We start from the raw sequence: 17,242 nt of genomic DNA on the forward strand, positions 1-17,242 counted from the left end.
AGCAAAGTAATCTCTTTGCTAAATAAAAATGCATGGAATAGTTTAAACATGCAGCCATTTAAATGACAGAATAATACTAAGCAGCCACTTACTGAATCCATTTGGAGACTCAAAAGTCAACGTAGATGAAAAATAAATGAATAAATAAATAAATAAAAATGTTGTTTGAAATCTAGGGCAATATTAAATCGACAGAATTTCCTTGTATCAACTTTTTTATTTTCTTTTTTGACGTGACTTATTGTAGATTTGCCGCAGATGGTATTAACTGCTTGGCCGGACAAATGGGGAGCGCTGAGGGCTCTCACCCGGTACAAAATTTAAGACAACAGGCCTGAGGGTGCCCAGTTGGGCGCGAACCTTAGTTCAGGGCGTCATCTGAGAGGAAGAATATTTGAAAGAATTAATCGACCCTAGTGGGTCGATAGGGATAAGCGCTGAATGAAGGACTTAAACTAAACTTATGTACCTAAAGGTAGTATTATTCCTTATTCTACTTATGCCTGTAGTAAAATGACTCCAAGCACTTTTTTTCTCAGTCTTCAATATACAATATTATATTACAGAAACATAAGCACTTCGGTAATAAAATAGCAGCAATTGTCCGTTAATTTAATCTTACTTCCTTTACGGTTCCGTAAGTGAATAATACGGGTCCGTAAAATGCGACTGTCAGTTTTCTTGTAATTTTAAAGCTGAATTGTTCCACTTCATTAGCGAGGCATTGTTTAGCCGTACCTTCCTCGCTTTGGTCCCATCCGATTTCTACGATCTACGTACATATGTTCCTATATGAAAGCAAATTATGTCTCCGATGGAAGTTCATTTTGTCTTGGACATTCGCGGGTTTTACCCCTTGCACGCTGGAAGATAAAAATAAAAAGCTTATAAGTAATTCATTTTGGGTAAGTACTTAGCTCCTTTGCAATACAGTATTATTTTACAAGTTTTCCTATGTAATATCATAATGTATACGCAATATAGAAGATAAGACGAAGCCTGTGCCGCTCTCTGCAGCGCTGGTTGAACGTATTTTGCAAGAAATCTAATAACCCAAGAGTGGACCGCGTTGGATTCAATTTGTACAATGTACGAGCTCTCAGTAGCTCGAGCTATAGAGCTCTGTACAACGGTGGATGCTGGAGACAGCGCTAATTTGCTTTCAGACCCACCCTGTTTGTTCAGTAGAAAACACGCTGAGAATACAACAGGCCTTTGTCGAACGCAATCTAACGCTTATAGTCAGCTGTATACAGCACTGTGAGGAATTTAACACAATCTCTTATAGCTTAGAGAAGTGGTTTTCTGGTAGAGTTGGGCGTTTTATTTCGGAACTGTAAAAGTTTATTGTTTTTCACGAAAGTAAATTACTTAGTGTGTTGTCCACAATTTGTGAAACTTCCCGTCTGAGTAGGTACAGATTGGGTCGTGAGTTTAGTTCAAGTATGTAGAAAAAGCCGCTCCTAAAAAAAGCCGGTCAAGTGCGAGTCTGACAAGATGATATAAGGGTTCCGCTTTTCCTTCTGAAGTTCGGAACCCTAAAAAAGAAAAAAATGCATGTAGGTAATACAGTACGTGTAATCAATAGCATGCTGCGACGGTGTGGAACGACCAACAATTCAAACATTGATATAGACGTGGGAAACTACCAAACACAAACTTAGACGGCTGAATTCGAATAGCTAGGTCGGTAGGTATTTCTATAAAGTGGCGAACTCGCTCTTCCAAATTAATTCAGGAGCCGACTTCATCAAATAAGTCGCAGTGCGTTACAGCTTTCAGTTAGAATTTCACTCAGCTGAAGCGTACGCCACGTTCAGTTTTTATTGCGGTGAGGGACCGAATAGGCTGAATAGCGCTCAACCCGTGCCACTTCGATGAGAGGTTTTGGCGCGTAAATTCGCAATCATGAGATGCTACTTTCGTTCACGTACTACAGGAATATTCAATACATAAAATATACATAAACTCACGCCTGTTTCCCACCGGGGTAAGCAGAGACTATGGAATTCCATTTGCTTCGACTCCACATTCATCAATCGTTTCATACACGCATGCCAACCTTCGCTTTATATACTGCTTTCATAATCCTATTATCCTTCATCCGCTCTACGTGTCCAAACCAACTTAACATTCCCTTCTCAATCTTAGTCACTATATTATCTTTTACACCACATCTCTCTCTATCACTCAATTTAACACCGCAAAAAAGGATATTTAGGTTATGCTGTACCTTCTCAAAATATGTGATCTACTCCTAGACTATTAAGTACCTACGTTGCGGTTAATGAACCAGTAGTATATGATACAACACTAGCCTTCTCCTCTGCCCGGAAAATCCAAACTTAACATTAAACATTTGCGACCCCGGAATGTACCATCTAAGTACATTTTTAGCTTGAAAGCTTTCTGAAGTCAACCGAAGTTGACGAAGATCGGCGGTCATTTCCTCATCGGAGCAGAACCTCTCCGACTTATTTGTAGCCACTATTGGGGTCAATATTAACATAAAACTGTAGTTTCGGTATTGAGTGCAACTGTTACAGGGTTTGACCCTAATTTGATCTACAGCATTCAAAGCCCAACCTACTTTACATTTATCTACCACGCTGAATATAGAATGCAATAAAATTAAATAGGACATATCCTCAATATAAACAGCAATGAAGTGGTAAATCTTCGAATAGGTAATGTTCCCATGAAACATTTCCCCGATTGTTATAGTGCTAACATTATTATTTAGGGTATTGACAGTTGAACGAATTTACAGCGCAAACATTCGCCGACGTTGTTTTCAATCTCGTATGAGTTTATTGAAAAATTGTTTCCAGCCCGCCTATTATCGCCGATAAAATGACTTTCTTTGTTCTCTAAGCTGCAGTATAGATGAAGAAAGAATATTCCAATCGCCTCGGCTTTTACCGACCAGTTTCATAAGAGCTGCCCTAGTGCTCTTGACACATGAATACCCAGGTGGTAGGAAGGTTTACAATGAAGCAACACAGCTCTTTGTAAGTGGTTTTGCTGCGCGGTGTTTTCAATTTACGTGCCTATCAGTGTCTTCTACGTGAGTATAAGTCTTCATTAAAAAAATGAATATATAAACTTAAAAAGCAAAAATATATTTTACTGACCTCTGAGGCTTGTATGGTAATAGGAGCTGAGTTTATTTATATCGAATACTATAGCAGACAATATACATACCGTATACGTACCGTACCTTAAAACGTAGCATTTAAACAGGTGTATAAGATACATTCCTTTCCGAATGAATAATTAATCGAGCTCATGGGATTCTATTTCCGGAACCATACTCTACGGAACTATATTTCATCGTATTAATACTGTTCTGACGTTACCAAAATACTACAAAAGCCTCGTATGCTACAAAAGAGATTATACTCCGGAAAGGAAGTCATTATAGTGTAGGCAAGGCACATAATTCAAAGGTCTGCAAAACTTGGTCCTCAAGGAAATAAATTCTCTCATATTATTTGCATTACGCTCTTTTATGACTCGTAAAATAATAACTGGTAATAGAATATGGATGTGCATACCGTGCTCGCGGAACGTTAAAGAATGAAAATACGTGAATAAATTATTATAATTGTGTTGGCAACACTCTTAGCATCTTTTTGCTAACATTGTATATTGATGTCGTACATAATTATATACTGATCAATAAACCTGATTACAATGCGTGGCGGATGTGGAAAAGTATTCTAATTTGTAACACTGCGCTTCGAATAAATTACGCCAAAACCAAATAAAGGACAGTCTCACAAAGTGAAATGTCCCCGTCGGGAATCGAGCTGGGGCGCCCAGATCGTCAGCCCGAGAACGTTTTATCTCAATGGAGTTGGTACCTACGAGGAGTACCTACTTCATTTACGATATTCTTAAATCGTTTTAGCTATGCCTACCTCACAGTCAAAGGCTTACGTCAAATATACGACAGGAAAAGCAACTCATATCCCCATTTCAACGCGGTAAGAACCCGTTATTATGTGCTTTAATTAGGAAAAGCAACATCACGATTGTCCGATAAATAAGCAATATCCAAACAAAACGTAAATTTATGACCACAAAAAGATTGTTTATAAGGACGTGGTTAAGTGTTCGCCACTTAGTACTTATTGCTGCTTCAGCTTTACATAATGAACGTGGCTGAACAGGCCTCCCACTCACCTCCAGCCCTCGCTAATTCTAAGAAAAACTCAAGTGTCGCCTTTTCTTTATTGTGACCTCAAATTAGGACCCCGTCGAACAATGCCCGACTATAATACACACTCATACCTATCATTCTCGCAAAATTACTACTTGTTTACACGAAATCAGGCATATAGGTAGGTACCTAGTAATAGTAGTTGCGTTGGATGTGTGGTTGATATAGACAAATAAATCTAGGAAGAGAAGTAGAATAGAATAGAAATCATTTAGTTTAGATATAAGTAGGTGAACATAATTAAACCTATCTCAAAACGAACATGAGCTCATCAAAGTATTGCGACACTCCAACATTGTGGGAGTACCAGAACGCTGATTTTCAGCTGTGCCCCAGAAGTAGAATACGTGTGGTGCTAGTCTAACTGGATGGGCCTGGGTTCTTCTTCCTTTGTGCAGGTTGTGAGGTAAATGACCCAACTTATCAACCCCGGTGTCAGGGTTACTGTTAAGCCACCATAAGGTCCGACTGGCTTAAGTAAATACTACATACTTATTAATTAAGTAACTAGTAGCCTGAGCGATTGTCCTCCGAATCACGCATATGCACAATGGCCCCGATTCCTAATTTTATTTTAAGTTATACCCATCATTTTCTTATCCGCCGAGAAAGAAAGGGACGGATGATTGACAGCTCGTAATTTTAGGAAGAATGAGTAAATGAATGAATAACCCGGGCGAATCAAAAAGGTATCTCGCTGGTATGCAAACCGTTTGACGTGTGCTGTCAACTTAATTCTGTCGGGTTATTAGTCAATGCAAAAGTTTTCGACGGTTGTTCTAGATTTCTGCTTTAAATTGACGTGTGTTCTATAAATTTTATGCTTGTCGATTACCCGTCCCTTTCCTTTTCCGCGGATAAGAAAATGACAGGTATAACTTAAAATAAAATTAGATGGTGTGTACAGGAATTAGCACCAATATAAGTCTAATATCAATGTTCACACCGGCTCTAGGAACTTTGTGGATTCCTTACAACATTACGAAACTATTTGAAATGATTAGGCTTTTACACTACACCAAACATACAGACAACATAATACCATAAACAGGCGTTTAATCGTTATTGCGCGAGCAATTAATAACATTAGGCGACATTCCAATTCGCTTGACGTTCCATTTGGCGCATACATATTTACGCACTCCGTTCCAAAGCCTGTTTCATACGGCCATTAGTTTCTGGGATGATAGCAAACCGTCAATGGATAATTTACGTGGCGGAAACTGCTCTGGCCGCCTGCCAAGCGGTGAGGGGGGCCTCTGTACACAAGACATGGAAACAATCCTCTCCTCGGGTAACTGACACACAAATACCAACATTATATCCACCATAATACTCCACTACAAATTGTTGTAGTGTTGTGAACCGAAACGTGATTGTGGCCAATCCGTATATATAAAAGTACTCTGTGGACTAAATTTGGTAGATACCATGGTATAAGAAGACCACTATGCTCAATCCTATGACAAGCCGCCATTGCCAGCCCATTGATGACGCAAGTGTTACCATTAAATTAGTATGTCCAACATTCCAAGCAATAATTAATTGTTAATTTTCAATAATAAAAGTTACGTCCTTGGAATGGTGGAGGTACCAATTAATGCTAACGCAGTGATAACACTTACGGCGTCAAAGGGCAATGGCGGCTTGTTATAGGATTGAGCATACCTGGTTTTCTTATACCATGATTAAATGTAGGTAATTAAAATTATGGTGATGCGTAAATTACTATTACTTGTCACATATATAAACATTGAAACTGTAAGTAAATCTTTTTTTTTTTTTTGACGTGACTTATTGTAGATTTGCCGCAGATGGCATTAACTACTTGGCCGGACAAATGGGGAGCGCTGAAGGCTCTCACCCGGTACAACGTTTAAGACAACAGGCCTGAGGGTGCCCAGTTGGGCGCGAACCTCGGCTCAGGGCGTCGTCTGAGAGGAAAAATATTTGAAAGAATTAATCGACCCTAGTGGGTCGATAGCGATAAGCGCTGAATGAGGGAAATCGTCGACCACGCCGGCGGGGAAATCTTTTACTAAAAATTCAAAAATTCCTTGCAAAGTAAATATAAAAAACATTGGTTGTGGGTGATTTATTTATTACGAAATGGCAACACAGGGCGGAATGACGACAGCTGGGCTAACCTTGAAATGTTAGCTGTCAGTTTTGAGCAAACCTGGTTTTCTTATAGATACCATGGTAGATCAAACTCACCAGATCAAAACTCGGTTACTTACGTTTCTCATGACGGAATCTCGTCATGGCATTGATTTATCAATCTCTAAAGATCTCCATCTTATCTGTCTCTTAACAATTTTGCCACAGATATGCTAATCCCCTTCGTCATTCGGTTCAAACTTTACTAATCGAGGGAATAACAACATTAAAATTCCGCCATCTCGGAAAACGGGCCTAATTAATTCAACAATTGAATTATTTCATTGCAAAATTGACTTAAGGTGTTCCGTTCGATCGATTCCGTCGCTGTTTCAGGTTAAAGAAATCTTTATTCTAAGAAATTTACATTTCACTTCATGAGAACTTATAAACTAACTTAATGTGAACAAAATATAAACGGTGAGCGTGCATGAGTTGTAATAGGCTACTTGACACTCAGTGAAACGATAACAACACCTTGAGTAACTTAAACAAACTTATTTCGTAAATAAGGCAAAAGAAAAATGGTATTTTTGGCAGCCACTTTGATACGAAGTAAGAAAACAAAAAGAAGAGGGCATTCACAAAAAACACAACAGTTCGCACGTAATATGGAGGTGCTTAGCAGTACGAATATTTTTTATTTATTTATTTCAAAAATTAAGTACAAACAGTGATTAAACTAACTAGCATCGTTAAACCATGGTTTGTGTCGATGCTAGGTATCTACGATGTCCGTCTTACATTATACATAGATAAGTAGGTAACAAAAACTTGTGGGTAAGCAAAAGGTAAACAAACATTTTGTGCAGTTCGTGTCTCGGCTACGCATCGCAGAGCGCAAGCAAGTGATATGATAATAGAATAGTGCGTAGCGTAGTAATTACCTACATTGTTTAAGGTCGAAATTATAAAAAAATCGTTAAAAAATCTTTTAAGTTAAACGGTTTTATTTTATGTGCACTGAAAACTAGTATATAAATAAATAGTTACTTAGCTATCAACCTACGTAGGTGGTCCCGGTCATTACTATCTCTGATGGTAGTAGTCATAACATGAACCATGTCAGCGGCCAAAAGGCGGTTCATGAAAAACAATAACACCAGGGTTTGCTTGGTAGGTAAACTAAGCAACCCACACCATAACAAGTAGGTATTTTGAACTTCTACTTCAGAAATATTTTAGTACTAGGCAGAATAGCTTTTAAGCATATTAGACTAAAATAAAACCGTACGGGTTGAGCTAAATCTTCTTCTATCGTGTGGGTTGTGAGGTGGAGTACCAACCTTATCAACCCTGGTGTCAGAGTTTCTATTGAGCCGCCAAAGGCCCCTGACATGGCATGCAATGGCTAAATAAAACCGTTTAATAAAAATGTCAGATGTTCTTATTATAATAATACCTACATACAGATACTGCTGGGCAAATACCTTCCCCCGTTACAAGGACGTAGGAGCATCACCCTACATTGTACTGCTGTCGCGGTTTTGTAAAGAAACTTCCTGACGATCGCAATACAAATGAGGGACTTCCCGACTACGTTCACCAAAGACAATATAGATGGCGTTGTACACCTTTAACGTGATAATTACCTATTTTCTCATTACTCGGGTACATAATTATTCCAAAATACAATGGCCCCGATTCCTGCAGACACCGCCTAATTTTATTTTAAGTTATATCCGTCATTTTCATATCCGTCGAAAAGGAAAGGGACGGATGATTCACAGCTCTTAATTTTAGGAAGAATGAGTAAATGAATGAATAACCCGGGCGAATCAAAAAGGTACGTCGCTGGTATGCAATCCGTTTGACGTGCTGTCTACTTAACTGTGTCAGGTTATTGACTGATGTAAAATTTTTAGACGGTTGGTTTAGATTTGTGCTTGAAATTGACGTGTGTTCCATAAATTTTATGCTTGTCGATTACCCGTCCCTTTCCTTTTCGGCGGATAAGAAAATGACAGATATAACTTAAAATAAAATTAGATGGTATTTACAGGAATTAGCACCATTGTAATGGCAGAAGCATGTATAAAAATAATTGTTGCTTGATATTTGGATCACATTACGTATAGAATTATGTTGCTACCTATATTGTTTATCTTTATTTTGAACACAATAATAATGTGTGGAAGATGTAATTGTGCGTGGGTGTAATAAAACAGAAAAACAGTCAATCAGTTATATCCAAAAACAAAGATAAAGAATCCGCTGTACAGATTTTCCTTCGTTTAACCTTTTAATTTCATGGATAACAGACATGCCATCAGTATTTTTTTTGAGGAACGTAGCCTGCAAAATTCCCTCATTGCTGTAAACTCCCACAGAGCCTACTTCTTCTTCTGTCGTGTGGGTGTGAGGTGGATTACCAACCTCATCAACCCTGGTGTCAGGGTTACTAATCAGCCGCCAAAGGGCCCTGACATGACTCATGTAACGAATATGTATTTACATCAGTAAATAGTAACCGGGACCAACGGCTTAACGTCACTTCCGAAGCACGGATCGTCTTACTTTCGGACAATCAGGTGATCAGCCTGTAATATCCTAACCAAAATAGGGATCACAAAGTGGTTTTTGATATTAGAAATAATAAAAAAAAAACAAGTGGTATGGAAATTCCAACTTCGGTCTTCGCAAAATAAAGCACGCGTTGTACTAGGCAATAAAGTTTACATAGTAAGTACCTACGGTTTTATTTTTACATGGCGTCGTAAATTTTAACAGTGCGTCTGCGGCTTTGATAGGAGCAGTCAGGTCCAGAAGATAATCTCTCTCTTTTGGATCGGTCCCTCATATCTGAGGATCGTGGTCAGCATCAGTGTTACACCTGGAGCGCCTTCATGCTGACTCTCTTGGGAAAATAGAAGCAGTGGTTTCCCGTTGCCTTCTGCCCCAGATGTTTTTAAAGTTATTTAAACTCTAAGGCGGCTGTTGCCTCTACGGTCGGTTGGCCGACCGGTGGTATGGTTATACCGCCATTGCTCGGTCACCAGAGCCTCGTCCGTTATCTAGCAGGGAGCACCGCGGCGCCCAGTGGACACCGCCGCCAGCGACTCATAACGAAGCACCGACGCGCGCAGGTGAGGTTGGCAGTTGGGCCGGATATAGGTGTTCTTTCCATTCTCCCCTTACTCCCCCAGGAGATAATACCTTGTGTCAATACCAGCGATAGATAACACTGAGTACCGGCTAACGAGTAACGAGCACTCTATACACATCTACACAGTTGACAGCTGTATCTAATACGTATTTGTTTGTACATATTAGGTAGTAATATTTTACAAGTCCCTATGGGCCGCGTAATTTATTATAAACACTAAATTAATAATAGTTGAAAATTGGATTTAACTTTAACTGTCTTCCACACAAGCTCATAAACATGGGGGTACTAATCACTCCTAGGGTGGTATTAGGGTGGTAGCTGAGACTGCCCTCAAGACCATGCTCAAGTCTCTGTTTTTATATGAGAACTGTCACATTGACACGATCTTGAGAGCAGTCTCGAAGCTGATATTAGTTTATTAATACCGCCCCTAGTATATAGAGAGTTAATACTATCTCTCTAGCGTTTTCACGTTTTTACAGGGTCCGCTTACCTAATCTGCAGATTCGACAGGTTACTGGTTTGTCCGATACAGCTAATATACGTATTGTACAAAATCATACTTCAAGAAAAAATCTTCTGGATAAACTTGCCATCGTGGTGCCATAATGCTCCGGCCAAGTAGTTAATGCCATCTGCGGCAAATCAACAATAAGTCACGTCAAAAAAAAAGGTGCCATAATGCGCCGCCTACTTTACCGGACCTTAAGCTTGATACCCACAGAACCCTTGCGATGGATGTATATGTACCAATGCTTCTTCTTCTTGTATCGTGTGCGTTGTGAGGTGGATGACCAACCACATCACCCCTGGTGTCAGGGTTAATATTGAGCCGCCAAAGGCCCCTGACGTGACTCATGTACCGACTACGTACCTACTCACATCAGTAAGTAGTAACCGGGACCAACGGATTCCGAAGCACGGATCATGTTACTTTTGGACAATCAGGTGATCAACCTGCAATGTCCTATCCAAAGTAGGGATCGCAATGTGATTTTTGTGATATGTCCCCACCGGGATTTGAACCCGGGACCTCCGGATCGTGAGCACAACGCTCAACCACTGGACCGCAGAGGCCGTTGTATCAATTGAGAATACATTTGAGAGCTATGTTATGTTATATTACACAGAGCCGGAAAATGCAATGGAAGAGTTAATAAGGTTTCCTAATAAATTCCACACCCAGGCCTTCCTGACCTGCTCTCGTAGATATGTTTGCAGACCGTGTAGCAAGCACAGCGTAGGTACACATAAGATACTTTATCTCGTTCCCGGTCTGCTGGAAGAGACTTCTACTTGAAATAAGCTGAACCGTTTACTCTCTTGGGTTGGTCTAATCGCTTTTATATCTTTGTTTTGTGTACAATACACTGTTAAATAAGTGAATACCTACCTGTTCGACTAGGCAATGACCACGGAATTCCACTTAGAACGATCCTGATACACCACTTTCGCTTCTCCCACTCTCATCAAAGACTTCCTGCATTTTCGCCGGTTTACTCTATCGGTCGGTGTCGATTTCGAGTCGGTATACCTACCTATATGGTACATCCTTCGGGGAGACTCCACTTTTGCACCCCAAACACCCTAAGAACACCCTTACACCTCCCAGTCTGTTTGGCATTCCAAATCGAATGCAGGTTGAAGTAGAAAGCAATTTTAAAGACGTTAAACATTGAGTTCCCATGAAAACAGAAACTTTACCTGGAACTTTGCGCAATACCTACGCGATTGTGATTAAGATTTATGGGCAAAATTTTGATCCTCATTATAAACTCGTATTTCAGGCACAACTTGGTATTTGGTTTCTCAAGGTTTTCTCGCAGATATTGTACTTTATAAGAAACTCTAGATGGCACCTACAAAACTCAGTAAATCAGTTTGTCATGTTTTTAATTTGATCTAGTTAATCCAAGGCTTGGTTTGGGAAGTCCTCAATCAATCGGAGGGGGTATAGAGCCTCCACTGCGGGTTGGTGGAGTAATATTAGTGCAATAATATTAGTACTACTACCTTTGGCTTTTGGTTTTAGTTTCATACAAGACCCGGCCCCAGGGGTACAGAGTCACATTCTCTACCCTCCACTGGGGCAATTCCTCAGATTGGTTCAGTCAGATTATTTTCTCTTTGTGGGTTGGTGGAGGTTTTTTTATGGCTGTGACCAACGGCTCAACTTGCCCTCCGACCGATGCACGGAATCATCATACTTTTTCTGACAATCAAGTGAATCAAGAGTGCAATGTCCTTACCAAACAAAAGACACACTCGATTCTCGAATGAACCTCCACAGATCCGAAATTCCAACTCTAACCACTACACCACGGAGGCTGTTACATACCTAAGCTTAAACTACACACACACATACATTATACATAATGAAATTCAGTTTGTTTTTTACGGTTTCACGCCTCATCCGATCATCATGAATGCATGAAATTTGCATACTCGTTGTCAATGGTGGGCTACAGAAATTGACATAAGTTAGAAGAAAAAAAAACTTACCACGATAACCTAAGTCCACGTCGAAGACCCGGGCAATAACTACTATTAGTAGGTAAGTGTAAGGATGTAAATAAAAGAATATAGAGGGTTGACCTTCAAACAGGTATAGAAAAGATCTACTCTGAACCGGCGAGCGTGTAGGAAACGATTGATGAGTGCACAGGAAGCAAGAGAAATATGTCAGGATCTAAGTAAAATAGAATTCCATAGCTAACCTCGATAGGAAATAGGCGTGAGTTTATGTATGTAAATAAGAAGAAAACAAAACAAAAAGAAAAAATGTCTGTAAATGGAATATATCAGGACCTGATGTAAGTTTTCATAGCCGGAGGAATCGTGGGAGCCCAGTTGGAGAACGCTTGACTCTCGTGAGGTCGCAGGTTCGAATTCAAACTTTCGAACTTTCGAATTCATGTTTGAAGAAAAATATCGTGGGGAAACCAACATTCCCGAGAAGTGCATTTTCCAAGGTACGTGACTTAACCTGTATTGGGCTGGTTTTCGCTTAGCGGGTTAAAAGGTCAGACAGGCAATCGCTTCTGTAAAAAACCGGACCCACTAAAACTTCAGGTTAGGTAAGAGAGTAAGGTTTGTTCTTATAGATACAACAATGAACCTGTAGAAAATGTATATGGATCTGTTAGGTAACTTCGATAAATCAATGGCTCCTTTCATCTGACGATTTCCTGGAGGAACGAATGTGTCAGGATTTGCGTCGTCATGTCTTTTCCATTAGGAATTACCTGACCATTCTTAGGGATTTGAAATCGCTTGAGTTTTCCTGTTCATAGAGTTATAATGGCGGACGATCTGCAAGGAAAACTGGGGCGCGGTGATTAGTTAACTTTTACTCTTTTACCCGCTATTTGGCAAAAACAATGCAGCGAAACTGTTCTTTATTGTTTCCGTGCTATGATTTACGTATATTTTTCTTGCTTAAATTTGCAAATGACAGTCCCAAGTTACCAGTTGTCGAGGGTGGTGGTTTTGGTTAGACAACCTCGTCTACGATACCTACCTCAGATATTTACCTAATAAATTAAAAAAATAGTTACACCATAAACAAAACAGTTACTTACAGTACAGAAATAGACTAAACAAGGAAAACAAAAATAAAATTAAATAAAACTAAAGTAAGTAAACAAAACTAAAAATAAAAGAAATTAACAGCTAACTTAACCTTATTGAATAACAAAATAGGTACGTAATTAAAAATACTTATAAGTTTAATTTTAACGAGAGTGGATGAAGCGAAAGTGGTGTACCTATCAGTAGTAAGACGAATTCCGTGGTCTCTGTCTACCCTAACGGGAAATAGGCGTGAACAATATATCTGCTTACCTACATTGTACTATATCTACTAGATATTATATTTCTAGACTTTTCTTTGATCGGCCGCCATTATGGAAGTGTGAAAGAGAATCAGTGTAGAGCTAGTGAAGTGTCGTGAACAGTGAAGCGAGCACGAGGGTCCTCCAGGCCATCAAGACGCCATGGAGACGTTCAATGGAACGCTTAAGGCACAGACTTCAGAGAGACACTTAGAGAAGAATAGAACAGTTTTCTTCAAATATATTAACTTTTTAGGAGAGTTTTTTTCTAAGCCTTTACGAAGATGTTAACTCGAATCTTGCTCGACGCCGTCCCCCGGACACTGACACAAAAAAACATCCTTTTACACAGACACTACATATTGACATTATCGTATACGCGCATCTGCGTGTGTGACGTCTGACGCCCGTACGATTGAGGACTAAATTAAGACCGAGGGGGGTGAGGTAAACCTAGCTCAGACAGTGGTGGGTAGCGGAGAGTTGCCGTTCTGTACTCGCCGCGCCGCACCGCGCGCGTTGCCTCGCGTCGCGTTCGTAGTTGTCATTCTGTATTATTCCTTATTCTATGCTTTAAGGAAGATCAAAATCGGTATTCTTAAACGGCGTGTCATCCATATCTCGAGTTTACTCCAATGAGGTTGAGTGGAAGCATGGCGTCGTTATTTTCGTGTCATTATGTTGGCAATATGATATGCTCGACTCCAATGTAAAGTGCTCAAGTTGAGGACGTCAAATACCAAAATCCTTAGCTAAGATCGAATCGAGTTTGAGAGTCGAGTGGACGAAGTTCGAGCTTTCGAGTTAACATCTGAGAATACGGGTTTTACCTACGAATAAATAGGTTTTACCTATTCTAGGTGAGTAGAGGCTAGTAGCAGAGTAATATTTTTTTGATATTCTTCAACACGTAGTTGTTACGACTATGGGCAGATAAAAAAAAAGCGGCCAAGTGCCAGTCGGATTCGCCCATGAAGGGTTCCGTAGCAGCAAGTAACATAATACAAAAGTTCTTTCGTCGTGACTTTGATCGATGTTTTAATGTAAATTGCGGTTTACGATTTATGACATATAAAAAACTACTTAATAAATCTCGTTCAAACCAATTTTCGGTGGAAGTTTGTATGGTAATGTATATTATATATCTTTTTTAGTTTTATAATTCTCTTATTTTAGATGTTACAGGGGGTGTCTGTGTATGTGTGTCCCCATTTTACCACTTTGGAAGAATTTCTCGCGCAAACTATTCAGATAGTTTCGGAAAAGTGTCTGTGACATACGGACGGACAGACAAGACGAATCCATAAGGTTTGCATTTTTGCCATTTGGCTACGGAACCCTAAAAACGTTATATGTTAGTCCGTAATATACCTAGCCATGTCGGGGGTCTTTGGCAGTTCATAGTAACCGGATTAGGTGACCACAGGAAATTCTAGCGCATTCACAACAATTAACAGCAATATTCCTCCTTTGTTGTTTCCGCATACATGTTCACGTTAGCTATTTTCCTATTCAGGGAATAATAATATCTATTAAATAACAAAATAAGCAAAGTGTTATTAAATCAACATTTCTACTGCACTAGTTGTAAGTAGTAGTTGCTGTTGTAGTTGTTTGTTGCTGCAAGAGTTGAAGAAAAGAGAACCATATTGAAGACTATAGAGAACCGGAGAGGAAATATGATTGGCCACCTGATACGACACGATTCATTTATAACAAACATTATAGAAGGAAAAATTGAAGGGAAGAGAGGAAGGGGTAGACCTAGGATAACATTTATGAAACAAATAAAAGAGAAGGTGCAGGTCGTGTCGTATCGGGAGGTGAAGGTTTTGGCGGGAAGAAGAGAGGAATGGCGGTTACTCCACCGACAAGAGCGCAGCTCTTAAATAGAGAGAGAGAGAGTTGTAGAGATGGAGAATTTTCGCTATATCTGAAACTGCGGTGGTTCCTTCCTTAACAAAATACCTAAACCTATTTATTACTTAAACTTGTAACCTCAAACTACTGTCTATCAATTACGAGGTCTATGTTTAAAAAATTGACAAACTAATGGGAAAAGCGAAGTCTAACTATTCAGTAAGTCTATTGGGAAGGAAATTCCCAGTAGTTCGACTAAGAAACTACTAAGACTACTCAGAAAGACTACTGGGAATAGGTGAAACAAACGTACACTCGTACCTAGGTAGATAGAAACTAAATACTCAATTTGAAAATATTTTAAGTACTTATATATAATCTATCTTTTATTCTTTTCGCACTAATAACTCCCATTCTTATCCAATCTGAGTCCGTCAAATGGCAGATCCCGAGTAGCCATAGAACTATTTATAGGTATGGTAATTTTCACCTGTCATTCTGTGAATCAGATCGCATAACAATTGGATGTCGTTCGAAAATGCCGTCTTGTTCTTCTATCGTGTAGGTTGTGAGGTAGAGTACCAACCTTATCAACCCTGGTGTCAGGGTTACTATTGAGCCGCCAAAGGCCCAATGACAAGTCTCATGTAACGACTACTTACTTACATCAGTAAGTAATAACCGGGACCAACGGCTTAACGTGCCAAATACGGACCATCTTACTTTGTGATCCCTAGTTATACTGGTAAGTATAACTAGGGATCACAAAGTATTTTTTGTGATATTTCCCCAACGGGATTCAAACCCGGGACCTCCGGATCGTGAGCCCACCGCTCAACCACTGGACCACGGAGGTCGTTAAAAATGCCGTAATGGTTGGTCTAAAGGTGTAAGTTCACTTGACGACGAACTTATTCAAGTTGTCCTGTTAGTAGAAATTTCAGTTGACAATGCACTCGGCCTTTTCCAAAGAAGACTGAAGATATCGATGATATTAAGCGATTCAGTTTTATCATGGCCATGGATATTGCATTAGTCAGACATAAATAGACATCAAAGTAGCTACAATAAATATCCAATCAATCTTTCGCTGTTGATTGACGACAGCTTGAAGACGTATAACAGCTGTTGGAAGATAGCTATTTATAATGGCCGAATCATGGCATACACCGAATAATGTTGATAAATAATGTGTGAACGTACGACGCCTTTCCAGTTTTTATTTTTACTCCATCGGGATTCGTTATGCTTTCATTAAGTGTGCATTTTGTTAAATGTTCTGGCCCTATTCTAGATACCTGCACCTTTTTGACTTGTTCTAATTCTATTTAGTTTGAGTAATACAAAGACCAAGTATAGAATAGAGTAAAGTATAGAGTCTATACTTGGTCTTTGGAGAAATATGTTTTTTATTGATTTTGGCTTTTTCTGGCGTGACTTATTGTAAATTTGCCGCAGGTGCCATTAACTACTTGGCCGGATTGAATAATAGGTAAAAAAAGTAATGGGTATAGGATAGGTACGTTTTTATGACGTGACTTATTTTATACTTATACGTGGCCGGACAAATGGAGAGTGCTGAGGATTCTATGGCTGAAGGCTCTCACCAGATACAAAGACAACTGGCCTTAGGATGCCGTCCTAGGCCGCCTCTACTCTAGTGGGCCGCTAATTATGTTTACTTTTCGTTAGACCAAGTATCAGTTAAACACAGACAAGCCCTGGTAAAACTGCAGATGTCCATTACACCTATCATTTCCTTTCCAACTCAAACAATTCTTAAGATGTAAGGCTGGAAATGAGCATTGTCGGCAGTATAATGGTGGCCGGGCTATTTATACTGGCCGAACCATTCAGTGGACATGAGGACACACCGCTTCACTTCACACAAGCATGCTCCACATCGCCAATAGGTACAAGGTCAACGGCCAACTATTCTTATGGATAAAGAAAAACTATCAAGGGTGAAATCTTGAAAGGTTAAAGGTGATTGTAAGCCCTTAATAGTGTCGTAAGTACAGATTTGTTATTAGATAGACAGCGATAAACTTTGAG

At 39.6% G+C, this 17,242-nt stretch overlaps 1 protein-coding gene across 1 annotated transcript in view; it reads right to left on the reverse strand.

Moving 5' to 3' along the window:
• The window catches only part of LOC126368551 (probable G-protein coupled receptor 158), an 81,265-nt gene that overhangs the window by 59,067 nt on the left and 4,956 nt on the right, over positions 1 to 17,242 (reverse strand). The window lies entirely within an intron of this gene.

This window comes from Pectinophora gossypiella, chromosome 1 (genome assembly GCF_024362695.1).
Source record: "Pectinophora gossypiella chromosome 1, ilPecGoss1.1, whole genome shotgun sequence".
Classification (NCBI taxonomy): domain Eukaryota; kingdom Metazoa; phylum Arthropoda; class Insecta; order Lepidoptera; family Gelechiidae; genus Pectinophora; species Pectinophora gossypiella.